The sequence below is a fragment of the Argopecten irradians genome, chromosome 9, assembly GCF_041381155.1.
Source record: "Argopecten irradians isolate NY chromosome 9, Ai_NY, whole genome shotgun sequence".
Classification (NCBI taxonomy): Eukaryota; Metazoa; Mollusca; class Bivalvia; order Pectinida; family Pectinidae; genus Argopecten; species Argopecten irradians.
In genome coordinates, this window is record NC_091142.1 from 28,686,354 (window position 1) to 28,698,470 (window position 12,117).

Here is a 12,117-nt window from a genome sequence, read left to right on the forward strand (position 1 = left end):
GAAATTAGCCTGTGATAATAAATAAATATGTGACAGCACACAGGAATAGTAAAGATATTCATTGAGAATTAACTGAAACAAATAAATAACATATTTTGCAAAACAAGATTGTGTATACTTCGGATTACATTATGCCGGTAATTACAAACCATAGACAGCATAAAACTAAGTGTGAAAACATGATAATTACAAGAATATAATGTCAAGCATTTTAAGTTATGGAAACGTATAATAGTTAAAGTCTTAGTTTGTACATAAAATAGATGAAGTGCAGTAAAAGTGACGACTGTAGTGCAAAAATAGACAAAATAAGGAATACAGTATGTACCATATAGAAACATACTGTATAAGTAACAAATCTCTTCTATAGATGTTGATGCATGTTAAATAATATGCAGATGGGGGCCATTCCAGTTATGGACTAACTTCAGTCATCTCGTTTAATTCGGAATGGAAACTCCAGGAATTAATAAAGCATTGATTTTGAATTATTTTGTAGTATCACCTTTGAATCCGAAACATACCGTTGATTTCTTTTTTGACATATCTTTTTTAAGTCATATCAATCGCAAACTGGCCACTTTACCATTTTGTGATCCGGCTTTTCTACACAGGCTTGTGTACTACTATATCAACACTTCGAATCGTTATTGTCCACTTCATTCTTTATTACATAACATTTTTTTTTTTCTTTGTGTCTTGGTAAAGGGACAGACAATCTTTAAAATTCGACCTATTTTTGTCAACAAAGCTGGGCTTAATTCCTTGCCGCTACATCTTTTCATCATGATGATATTTATATGTTTTTAAGTATTTTTCTTTATTTCCATAACTTTATATTGGTGTGGTCTCCTCATTGTCATTCACCCTGTGACATTCATACTAAATTCGACTTTCTGATTGACGGATTGTTCTTCATATCTCTATATTTACCTTCTGCGTGTTTCGTCACTATATATAAACATCTCCTGAAGAACAGCGGCAGCTGGGAAAAGGTTAGAGATTTTCATTTCAAAATATTTTATTAACAAATACAAGATATACATGAATCATAGAGAAAGATAATATATTAATGTAATGCCAAATGGATTGGACAACAGGCAAAGCCTATATAGGTCCTCTCCAGAAATCCGGTTTATTTAACTAATAAATAGATATAAATAGTGTTGTATCAGTAGAAATGAAAAGAAAAAAGAATATTAGGAGCATACCCAAGCGGGCCATAGAAAAGAAAATAAATATTTACAACAGATAGACAAATAAGTAAATATATTTTAAAATGAATAAGTAATAAATAGGCAATATTATTTATAGAAAACAAATTAATTAATTTATACATATCACATCCACACACACATATACACACCCTCTCATAATGGCCTTCAATATATCAATACATGCATATATTTTAATATTTCTATAAAATCTATTTGTACAATTGAAATCTCTTAGTTTTTTTTATATAATTACTTGTATGAAGTAGTATCATTTCATTAATATCATTAGAAAAATCAATAGACCCATACAACAGAATTTCAATATTAACAAAACCCAAAAGATTAGAAATAGAGATTATGTGATGTCTAAAATCAGAAAAATGAGTACAATAAAAAAAATAATGTTCAGAATTTTCAGTTGGAGCACCACTTAAGCATTGATGTCACTATTTTTTAATTTTATCGGGGTATGAAAAAAAAATTGTTTGCAAACTGTGTGAATCCGCGTAGCGGATTCTCACATAAGTTTGCAAACAATTTTTTTTTCATAACCCGATAAAATTAAAAAATAGTGACATCAATACTTATAATTAATTTTATACTCTATTTGATAAAATGAAGTATGTTTAAATGTAACATTATAGTGTTTTTTCAAGGGATTCTTTTTTCCGAATCAATACGCAACGTCAATGTCTCTATTGTGACGTCACGATAACGTCGGGGTTTCGCGCCATTCTCGGATTTTTTTTTCATAGTGGTATGCAAAAAAAATATTGGCCAATCAGAAAGCCAGATTTGGTATGAAAACAAAGAAAAATTAATTATATAAGCATGAACCATCATCTGTCAAATGATCGGAGAATTTGTCATAATTTAAGTCACTGGCATTATTGCGCAATTGGCATAAAAGGATATTTAAATTTCTTGGTTTACAATTCATAAATATGTTTGGAGATTATAGATGGAAAAGTTGTTTTTAATTTTAATTTAAAAGAGGAAATAGAAGAAGATTCTCTGATAGAGTGATCTAGTGAGTTCCAAAGTTTCATAGAAGATGGGAAAAAACTATTATTATAGTTGTTAGTCCTTGATTGTGGTAAGTTAAAGAACCTTTCATTTCTAAATGCATAATTATTATTAGTATTTATGAAGGGATGTATATTGTCATATAGATAAGTAGGAGTATGGTTATTTAGGATTTTATATAGTAATGTTAGTTTGTGTTGATGTCGTCTATTCTGCAATGTTTCAAGTTGTGTTTCAGAGTAAAGAACATGATGAGAAGTGCCTCTTCTTAAACCAGTAATAATTTTCATAGCTTCTATTTGAATAGATTCTAAAAGATCAGACTCATTTTTTGTACAATTATCCCAAACAATATCAGCATATTCTAAAATTGGCCTAATATAAGATATATATAGTGTTTTTAAAGAGTTTCTATCAAGTTTATGTTTAAGAGTTCTTAATATATTGAGTGTGGATGATGCTTTTTCATAGATATTTGATATGTGTTCTGACCATGTTCCTTTTCTATTAAATGTTAGCCCTAAGTGTTTGTGAAAGTCATGCTGAGATACGGGTTGGTTATTAAAAATAAGAGTGGGATGTAGGTCTGCTTGTTTCCGTGAGAAGGTAATACTAAGGTTAGAGATCGATCGCAGATTTGTTTTTGGGTTTTTTTTAAAATTTAAATCACAACTTGAGGATATTCAACATTTATTTATTATATATATATATATGAGTCAACCAACTGGAGAAAACAAACAGTTGCCTTTGAAAACACTATGAATACACTAACGATTCTCGTGCATCGATCAGCTGCTTTCAAACATCACTCCATTTTCATACCAATAAAAAAAATAGTGCCCGCAATATTTTAATTTATATTTCTTGATATAGAATCAACCAAGGTTTACTGTACATAATTAGGAGGGTCACCTCGCCATTGTGTTCGTGGTTGCAAAATTCTCTTACAGTCAATTTCATCAATATGATTGGCTTAGAAATTGCTCGCAGATACTAGCGCTCCTAGCGGCAGTGTATTCAACAACTTTGATTTTACCGGGAATTTTAAATAGCAAATTTTGAATATGAAAGTTACTGAAATAAGCGTATCTGTAACGTTGAAATAGGAATAGTATATTACGGCTTTCATATCCTTACTATATACACTATCCAAAAGATCTTCTGTTTGAAAATTTTCACCTGATTGTTTACAAAGTATCTAGACTTTTCGTCCCCAAAATGGTGTTTACAATGAATGAAGACGTTTCGTCCCAAAAATGCTTCGCTCCGAAGCTGGTTCCCCCCAGACGTTTACTCCCTATTAGAGACGGTTATTCTGCTACGGGAAAAAATGAAATCAATATTTCACCTCGAACATCAAAATTGATACCATAATGAATTTTGTAATTTGAATCAAAATTGTCTCGGAGCAAATACATTCCATGGCGAAATGGAGATGCATTTATACCGGCTGTGTTATGGCACATTGCCTTACTACAACGGAAGAAAGATAACTCTAACAAAATTTTGGACAAACCTGATCTACTGATAAAATAGCACGTGACAGACGGTGAACATTTTGTAAATGTCCAAAGTGGCGTAATCTTAAAACTAACGGCAGTTAATAAGGTATGAATATTTACCACATCCATAATTATCGATAATTTCATAAGCACATGTAAAAGCACGTTCAGAGATTACCACTAAACCATACTTTTAAAACATTTTAGTTATTTTCACCACAGGAGCTTGACGTTCTGATTATATACATACAGCATATTCATTAAACTAGGTAATACGAAGTAAATTTTTTGGCCGAATGACATAAATCATATATGGAATGTTCATATAACTCGAAGTGATATTTTTTTGAACTACTAGATCGACGAAAATGTCGATTTCTTTTTCATAATTCTTCCGTAAAGGCACTTAAAAAGCTGTTTCAATTTGTAAAAATGTAGAGAAAACTGTTAATTGTTTAGCAATTATCCTGAGTTATATTTTACCAACAAGCATCAGAGATTAGCAATTAAAACTTACATAAACATATTCCCGACTCTCACTTGCATTGTGTGATCACTCGAGCGGAACTAATCTCTACCACCTGGCACAGTCTTACAAATGCAATCGTACAAAAGCCCACATGATCACTGTTTTTAGTGCGATTACATCTTAGGGTGTGAACAATGTCATTTCAGTAATTACTCTGTTAATACATTTATTGTTTCCTTATGTTTTACAGAATGTCAGCATGCATGTATCATTTCAACTGGAAACAGTCTAGGAGAAGAACTGTGTGAACAAAAAGAAGTAATTTTCAACTGTGGAAGCTTAATATTGTAATCATTTTCAATCCGAAAATAATTACTATCATCATCTTCAAATTCCTTATTGTGAATTTAACTGTAATATGATTTAAGCATATACCTGATATTTGTTTATATTCTTTGACATGTACATGCTTGAAATGAAATGAATAAATAAAAGAGTATTTAAATTTAAAACACAATATGACATTAGCTGTTTATATTTTTTGTCAAAAACATATTAAGTACTTAATTATCGTCATAACACACTAATCATCACCTTCGAGACAATTTAATTAAACATTAATTTGTATAACACAGGAATGTTTTCCCCGCCTTTTATGTTCCCTGATCTGAAAGTAATACCTTTGTTTTTTCGGTCACCACATGAACTGCCTTTACATCAATTACATTTACTACATTCATTATAACACTAGTAAGGCAATTTGCTTATGAGCGAAAATTGGATTTACCTTATGTTACATGCAGAGTATGGTACTGCTCAATATTCTCATTATGTTGGACAACTAAAATTTATTGTCCGAGAGTCACTAAAGGAAATTATCATTTGGCATTTTATCTAAGGGATACTTCACTCAGCAGCTTGTAGACTCTTGTTGCTTAAGATTAGAAATGTATAAATTATTTTGACACTATATGCTGCAAAGATCAAGATCATTCCATGATCTGCTTTTAACATTTCAGGGAGAAACATCGTATGTACGTGTCAAGGAAGACAAAGGAGGTCGATCTCGTAGTCGAAGCCCAAGAGGATCTTCTCCACGCTATGATCGTTCACGATCACGGTCATAGGTGTCCAACAATGTTCAGCGAAGTAGGAAATATTTCTTTCCAGAACAAAAATTAAATGGTTTCTGACATTGTATATTTATTTATATAGTCTAACAAAACTATTCTAAGAATGAAAACAAAATCATTATATGTTGCCTTTCAAGAGAGATACAATTTTGCAACGTTTTTTTGTTCTTGAGAAGTGACTGTCACTCTTAATATTACCTTAATACAGCTGTTTGTGTTGCTGTTCAACTGCCGTCGTCATCAGCCTGGGCCATCCATCTGCGAGGGTTTCAACCCTTATCCGGGAACTTTCTCCGGATGTTGGGTCAGTAGGCCTAGGGGTGATCAGTCCCTACTCTTCGACGGTTGGCTCCCAGCTACTGTCGCCTCTGCGTATCCACAACCAGCAGGATGCTCTCTCTGCTTCCTTTCCCAACTCTTTAATGGCAGTCTTCCTTTTAAAAATTTTAAAATTCTTACACCTGAGTATTAAAAAATACGCTTGTAGTGCATTAAAATGGAATATACTAGAACCAGTTTAATTCCATATCATGCACATACTTTTTAGAGAAATTCTATCCAAAATGGTTTGGAAGTACAAAAGTTTACAAAACTGGTGAAATGTATAACTCATTTCATTTCTTATGTTTCAGGAGCTGGTATTTGATTGGATTCCATTGGTGCGAAACCAGGAAAAATGTGTGAAGTATGTGACACTCTAAACAAAAAGCAGCTCCTGGTGTTTCTTCATGAGGGAAGTGAATTTCGCTCATTGCCATGATGGACATAACACACTTTTCACTTTCTTACTTATGGAGGGCTTCAGATTATGGTATGAACTTAGACCAAGAATGAACTATTTAAGTACTACAATCTTATAATTTTCTGTTAAAAGGATTCCTGGAACTAAAGCATGCATCTTGGTTTATTTTAAAGCATACAAATTAGCTATGTTGATAACAAATATTGCTAGGGTAATATGATTTTATGGCAGCTTCTAGCTGGTTTCTGGAGGAATATTCTTTTTTCTGAAATTTGATTTTCATTTAATTTTTAAATTTTGTCATCGATTTTTGCATCTAAGGTTAGTTATCAAGGACTAAATGAGTATATGTGTCACTTTGTTGTTAATTCATCCAATGTCAATTTTAACACTTTCAACCCCGAAACTTATAAAGGACTGGTCTAGTCTTTGATTTAGAAGAGTCTAAATGTGTCTACAGGGATGAATGTGTAAAAGTAAAAAAAGTTGACTTATATCTTTGCATTGCTGATGGGTAGAGAAATAACAGAATATCTTTGCATTGCTGATGGGTAGAGAAATAACAGAAAATCATAAAGCATTTTGGAAACTTTTCCCCCTAGTAATGTATTTGTAATTTTTGATGTAAACAATAATTGTTGGGCTAGATGAATGCATTGAATGAATTGTAATGGTTGAAGATAGGAAATTTTGTGCTATACATACAAAAGTGTATATGGTTCAACTCCTCCACCCCTCTTCAGGGGTTACTGAATTAATTCCAACCCTGACTTGTATCCCGATAATGTTTCACTTTCAAAACAGAAGTAACACAAGTTAGAATAATCATTATGATTATGAACATGTTTGTATATATTGCGCAAATATCCATGGACACAAGAAATTAAAGTGATGGCTTTTATTTTAATCAAATTGCTATTTGAAAAAAGGTTTTTAAAGATTATTTCCCTTGTAATGTTTCATATTTGAACAAATAAGGAAGGGTGGGGGTGTCATGCATTTTCTGTTTGAATAAATCTTTGTGTATCTTAATCTGGTATAATATGTGTAGTAACTATATAACCAAGTGTAGCATAATCTAATGTGATTTTGCTTTTGTACTTTTGTGTTATTTAGACTGATTGAAATGTCTAATGTTGTGAATAATGTATTCTAAAGAATCATGTATAATCTTTTCCATTATTTTCAACCATACTTTCGAAAAATATGGAATCCTTTCGTAGGAGTTAATAGACTTTTAAGTTGTTTATTAAAACACTTTACTAATACTGGTTTCACTTACATTTGATTGTAGATAAAAAGTGTTTTGAGAATGTTTCAAGTCCAAATTAATTCAAAATTAATTTACCTCTGGCACACATACCTAGAAACTTGGCATCATCTTTCATTTCATTGTATGATGTGGCAACTGCCAAGTAATATTGATTGTATATGTTAGACTTTAGTACTATTTAAAAAAAAAAGTGTTTTGGTTTATCATTTTAGTTTGTAAACTTCAAGAATGTAGACCTACTTGTTTTTAAGAAATAGATTATATATACCAATTAATGTTACACAAAAGAGAATAAGGGATATTTTGAAGAATGTAATAATTGAGTAAATAATGGGGTATGTTATTACATTTCTTCAAGAATTCTTAATTTTACATCTGATCATTTTCATTTCAATTTATTCAATTTTTTCTTCATTGAAAATGAATGTAGTTCCATTTCGCAAATATGTATAAAAATTCAATTAATTTTAGCAAAAAGCTTTTCCAGTAAAATATTCATCCAAGAAGCGTTCTCCCTAATTTACTCAATAGTAACGACTAGTATGTGGAGTTTCTTTTGTTGAACTTTCCTCTAGTATGATAGATTATTTTCCCTCTTGTTGGATATATTTTACTGGAATAGCTGTAATGTATATGCATGATGATAATGGTTCAAACATCATTCATTTCATGCTCATAAATGTATATACTATTAAAAGGATTAATGTCTTATTTCTTTTTCTTTGTTTGATTCAAAGGTCTAAGCTTGTAATACTCGGGAAGGAGTGAGTTCGCTCAGAGGGAGCATTATCTGATAATGGTATTGGATTCAATCTTTGGAAAACTACCCTCCCCATTTTCCACTTGGATAGAATCTTTCGGAACCTCTCCTTGGGATTGCGGGGTAGAGCTTTGTTGGATCAACATAGCGGAAATATGTCCTATAAGGATAAAATCTTTTGGATCATCTGTAGGATTCTGTCTTGGATATACCACTTTTCGGAAAAAAATATCAATTTTCTTTGGAAAAGAGGGAAAATCACTTATCTTTGGAAAAGAGGGAAATTTTCAGGATTCAACTCTTGTCAAAATTTGAGAAAAGGGAGAGCTCTAGGGAACTAGGAGAGGGAAAGATGAAAACCAGGAAACAGGAGAAAATCATATTTTTCTTTACGATTTCTGTCTTCTCTTTGCTTTACACATGTCAAAGAAAATTTGAAAAAAAAAAATGGAATTTGTAAGAAGTTAAATATTGCAAAATCAATTAAAAAATATTTTGAAATATTTTAAAGTTATATTTTGGAATAACAACTTTTGATAGGTAGCATTTGAATACTGGGTAAAAAGTAATATTTTAAGATGGCAAAGGAAAATATGACTGCTTCTGGACCCTTCTGAGTTCGGAAAACCACCCCATGGAAAACTGAATCCAATATCAAATAATAGGATCTTGAGGAATTTGGATGATAGGATTGCTATAGGATCAGGCTGTGTACCGGCGGGGACTACTCGAGTACACAGTAGGATTGCTATAGGATTAGAGATGGAGGAAAGGATCTGGGGACCCTTTTCTCTTGGATCACAACGGGATCTTATTGGATCACTGATGGATCTTTGGATATGTCTTAGAGAATTGCTAGGATCATCAATACTTTGGGATTTGTGATCAAAACATCTAGGATAGAATAGCTATGATCTTCTAAAATCTTTCTGTAAAGAAAAAAACCGTCTTGTTGGATCGAGGACGGATCTTTAGGATTTCTCTCAAGAATTACTAGGATCAGAAATAGCTATCATCACTTTTTGGATTCCATTATATCTTGGGAAAATCTAGCTTAAATTTGTAAGGATTTTTTGAGAAATCTTGCTCTAGAAATGCCTTTCAGGTCTCCGAATGCTACCCACTTTTGAATTTCATGTAGGATTTTGCTTGGATCTCTGGAAGCATTTATTTTGGAGATTCTGGAAAAGCTTTTCAATCCTGCTTAGGTCTTCAGATGTCTTTGAAAGTGAGCTTCTTAGGAACATCAACAGATTTTGATTGATTGACCTCCTAGTAAATGAAATGCTTTAATTTCCTTCTTGGCCATAAAGGATTACTTTAGAAGACATGAGGATCTTCAAAACATTTCATTCAGGACCAGGTACACGAATCTTGAAATTATGATCTGATGCATCAGCTGGTGATAACTTAAATAATGCTAAATATATAAAAGAGCGAGTCCAACACAGTAGTTCCTTCCAGTAAGCTGATTTTTTAATCAGATAGTTGTTGACATGTTTCGACTCTAGGCGAGTCGTCCCCAAAACCCCTGTTTTGAGGACGACTCGCCTAGAGTCAAAACATGTCAACAACTATCTGATTAAGAAATCAGCTTACTGGAAGGAACTACCGTGTTAGACTTGCTCTTTTATATATTTACCTGGATTACAAGTGAGGCCTCTGTATTCTTTTGAATCCACGGCCGGTTCCATCAAGAATTTCTACATTTTCCATAACCCAGGACGTTGCGCCTCCACCCCCCGTAGTGATTAAATAACGATAGTGTTAAGGGATTTACTGCAAGGTTATTGAGCTTCATGGTTTATAATATCTTTAGTCTAACTTGCTTAATCGAGGCACCTTGGAAACAATACCGAGTAATTATTGTATTCTTTCGATAGCAAACAATTAGAAATTAGATAATTGGCTCTTTTGTCAACCTGGCATAAGATTAGCAATCGTTTCTGCATGGTTTGGATAGTGTTATATTATTGAATCATTTAAATCAGTGAAGAATTATTTTCTAACATATCGAAAAGAGTCTTAATATGTTAGACCAGGGCATATGTAAACTCTAAGAATTGCACATGATACTTCAAATTTCGAATTTCTATAATTTTATGTGCAAAAATAGTTTCAAAATATTTAATTTTTCTTAGGTCATGTATTCCAAGTTAAAACCTTTTTCACAGCTAGACCCTAGATAATGATAAAAATTACATTCCAATGTCTGTAAAGACAAGCATTTTATCAATTGCATCGTATATGAAAATAAAAGACTGATACCAAAAGAAGTTGACTGTTCTTGATGATGTTAAACAAAATATATAGTAAATTAAATCCCTATTATTGCTCTCTCTTATAAATACTAAAAGAATTGTTTGAAATCAAATTAAAATGTTCCCCTTCAGGGTTAGCCTCCAGTTGCATTGTTCCATATGCATTTTCTAACTGATCAGTATCACGAACATAAGATTCTCCATAGGAAATGTTGAAATTAAGAAAAAACTAACTTCCCTCAACTTCTGTAATGCTTTTCTAAAGTTAAGGAATTTCCTTAAGCTATGGAATGTTTGTGAAACTGGCCTCTGATGTATCTTAAGACATTAACAATTTAAAAGTTTGTTATAAATTCCCCTTGGTTCATAGTTGTGCTGATTGCACAAGTTAAAGGGCTGCCCGGTATACAGTCATCTTGAATTTCAATTGGGGTGATAGCTTTCATATAGTTTCCCTGTAAGTGGCAAACCTAGTTACTGGTACATTGTATTGCTCAAAGCGACAACTTTTGTTAGCTTACCTGACCAAAAGGCCAAGTACTTGTATCCTGTAAGCTTATGGCACGGTGCAGAAATTATTTCTCAATACTAAGAAGCCCAGAGACATTCTACACCTATTGGGTACATGTTGGGAGGGCATCTAATTTTATTCAAATGAATTACCTTGACCTTTTATAGGGATATTATATTATAAATTAAAAAAAAGTGAACACCTTTGACCAAGAACCGATATTGGGCTTGTGATACGCCAGGCTTCCAAGTTGGTTCAAATGAATGAGTTTGACTGTCTTTTATAGTAAAATCTCCTAATTACTACAGTAAAACTATAATCAGGTAGCAAGCGAGCAATTTGGACCCTTGTTCAATAATCATGAACTTTTCTGTATCAAGAATTTGTCCAAGGGTTTCTGACATCACTTGGTCCAGTGACCTTGTTATTGGATGCAATAATCAGAGGAAGAGAGATTATAAATTAGGCCTGAAGGATATGCTTTCCTTCCGTCTTCATTCAAAATTAAAGCAAGTTGGAGATTTATGAGATGAAATAAATGACACGAGTTTATGCCTTCGTTTGGTATTGTATTAAATCTCCTCTTTGGCCATCAATATAACTTTTCCTAAGTTAATATTGGTTTTAAGTTTGTTTTGGAAAGGTAGTGGACCTTTAAATATTTCCAATATAGTAAGCAGTTTTAGGCCATTTGACCTATATAATCATGTTTGCCTGTCGTGCATAAACTTTCCACATTTTGAGCTTAAGTTCCTCCTACCAGTGCAATTTGGCTAAAACTTGCCTGAAATGATCCTGACATGGTACCAAGTGTTATTTTTTGGGTCGATTCGAAATCCAAGATGGCCTCCACAGCTGCCATCTTGATAACACATTTTGAACTTCTTCTCAAGTTCTACCAGTGCGATTAGATCCTGACATGGTCCCGACAAAGTGTTGTTATTTTTATTTTGAAATCCAAGATGGCCTCCATGACACCATATCTTACTTTTCTATGACTGTTGCCATGGTAGTCAGATGACCGTTTAGGCCCTTGGGCCTCTTGTTTCTACCATTTGTTATGGCCCTTAAAACCCACAATGGTTGGTTGATTTTGCTTCGGGCTCCCTTGTATTTTGTGTGCATGGCGAAGGAAACCAAAATGTTCCTTTTTCGTCACGGCCTATTTTATAGTGCTACAGTGTATCTGGCTGAAGCATACCCCTTCTGGTCTAATGCTGACA

The 12,117-nt window shown here is 32.7% G+C and overlaps 1 long non-coding RNA gene across 1 annotated transcript; it reads left to right on the forward strand.

Annotated features, from left to right (window-relative positions):
- Positions 1-5,042: 5,042 nt before the first annotated feature.
- LOC138331985 (uncharacterized) lies at positions 5,043-8,073 on the forward strand. The gene is made up of 2 exons (XR_011209755.1): positions 5,043-5,363; positions 5,980-8,073. It is a non-coding gene; the product is annotated as an uncharacterized lncRNA (long non-coding RNA).
- The last annotated feature ends 4,044 nt before the right edge of the window (positions 8,074-12,117 follow it).